We start from the raw sequence: 2500 nt of genomic DNA on the forward strand, positions 1-2500 counted from the left end.
TGTGTGTGTGTGTGTGTGTGTGTGTGTGTGTGTGTCCTCCCCTCTCTTCTCCTCTTAATATGATCACAGAATGGCCTGATACCATTCGGTTTCCTGGGCTCCTTACCGTGACATTACCTCCTTAACGGATCGCACATCTGCGAGGACCGGCCGGGATTCTTGGTTATATGTTCGCTTTAATGGACTTTTCCCCCGTCCCAGTCATCTGAGATCTGTGTGTGTGTGTGTGTGCGTGTGTGCGTGTGTGCGTGTGTTTGTGTGTGTGTGTGTGTGTGAGATCCACAAGTGGAAGTGACTATGGGCTGAATTGGAACAAGGCCTCGAGCCGTACTGACACATAACAAGCCGCTGTGCAGCCAGTCGAAGGGTTACAGCCGTATGAGGACGTAGCCTTGCTTCGCTGTGATTGGCTGCGGGCAGTAGGCCACGCCCCCTCCATGTTTACTAGTGGTTTACTTGCGAGTCGCGGTTGGATTGGCCGGCCTCTGTGTCAATCCTCTGTATCTCTCCTAGGACACTTTGAACACTATCGACGAGACTGCTAAATGTGAATGAAGTTGGGACGTCGTAGAAGTCGTCTTTTGGCGAACGCCGCGTTTTTTTTTTCTCGTTGATCAGCAGACCTCTCATGGACGTTCGGAGAGAGAGCTCAGTGATTGGTGTTCGCCAGACCATTCAAACGGTCAGATCAGCCGTCGCCTACATCTGATTGGTTAGTGGGTTGGTTTGATTTGAGCTCACCCAATCATCTGGTCATTGTCTGCAGGCTCTGGTGCTTGGTGAAGACATGTTGTATCTAATATACTATTCAGTTTTACTGTAAACAACGACAACAAAAAAAACACTTTTGAAGGGATTATGTAGAATTCACACTCATCTTCACAGCATTCTCTCGTATGGGTTGCTGTCTTGAGGCTGTTGGACCATGTAGTGTGCGCTGTACTGTATGTTGGGTCGTAGATGGCTGCTCCTGGATCAGTCTGGCAGCTTCAGTCTCAGTCTCGAGAGTCCGATCGGCTGCATTTTGGTGATAAAAGGTCCAACGTTGGTCAAACGTTGGTCTAGAGTGCTGTGGCCTTGCGGCGCCAGTACGGTTGCAAAATTCCAGGGACTGTTCACAAACTTCCCAAAATTCACAAATTAACGGGAATTGATTGATTGAACGAACTGGAATCTTATGTGAATTAACGGGAATAAAATTCTGTTTTTCAGTTTATTCCTTTTAATTCACATTCATTCCAATACATTTCCCGTTAATTCCCACAGAAAGTTTGTGAATATTCATGGATATTTTGCAACCCTGGGGGGCCGGTATGGGCCCTGTCCTGGGGGGCCGGTATGAGCCCTGTCCTGGGGGGCTGGTATGGGCCCTGTCCTGGGGGGCCGGTATGGGCCCTGTCCTGGGGGGCTGGTATGGGCCCTGTCCTGGGGGGCTGGTATGGGCCCTGTCCCAGGGTCCTGGGGGGCCGGTATGGGCCCTGTCCTGGGGGCTGGTATGGGCCCTGTCCCAGGGTCCTGGGGGGCCGGTATGGGCCCTGTCCTGGGGGCCGGTATGGGCCCTGTCCTGGGGGCCGGTATGGGCCCTATCCCAGGGTCCTGGGGGCCGGTATGGGCCCCTCTCCCAGCGTCCTGGGGGGCCGGTATGGGCCCTGTCCTGGGGGCCGGTATGGGCCCCTCTCCCAGCGTCCTGGGGGCCTGTCTGTGGCCCCGCTGTACAGTAGCTCTTTTGTGGGTGGCAGAACTATCCGTTTCTGACCCGAGCCATACATGAGCCTCTCACTGTTAGTGTGGTGCAGGTTCCACCACACACACACACACACACACACACACACACAACACACAACACAGACTCAAGTACACACAAATATACAATGCACACATGCATATACAGTACACATACTGTACTTATATGAACAGAACAAGCATGATAAGCAGGTCTTAAGTTCAGCACTATTGTACAAAGCATCCAAAGTGTAGTTAGCGTATAACTATGTAAGTGTTTGTGCGTTTACTTTATCATTATTGTAACTGACTTGGCCGTCCTCATCAGGGCAGCAGCAGGGACACGAGAGTCCCACCCCATCCGCCACCGGCTCTGTGTGCTGTACACCTGGAGTGGGACGCGTGGGCTGGGGGTCACTTACACCCATCCACATGCCCTTAGGTCTGCATAGAGAGAGGCCGGGGTTAGGGGTGAGGCTAGAGCCAGTGGCCGGACCGCCCCCCCCCCCCCCCCCCCCCCCCCCCGTCTGAGGGTAATGTACTGTAATAGTCCTGGTTAAGGTGCTCTGGCCCTGGGGACTTGGTCCTGGGTCCTGTTCAAGGCGTCTTGGTCCTGGGTCTGGGTCCATTTCAAGGCGTCTTGGTTCTGGGACTGGGTCCATTTCAACGCGTCTTGGTTCTGGGTCTGGGTCCATTTCAAGGCGTCTTGGTCCTGGGTCCTTGTCCTGTTCCAAGGTGACCCGGTCCCGGTTCTGACCATGACACTTCTTAGCTGCCA

This window comes from Borostomias antarcticus, assembly GCF_949987555.1.
Source record: "Borostomias antarcticus genome assembly, chromosome: 12".
NCBI classification, from domain to species: domain Eukaryota; kingdom Metazoa; phylum Chordata; class Actinopteri; order Stomiiformes; family Stomiidae; genus Borostomias; species Borostomias antarcticus.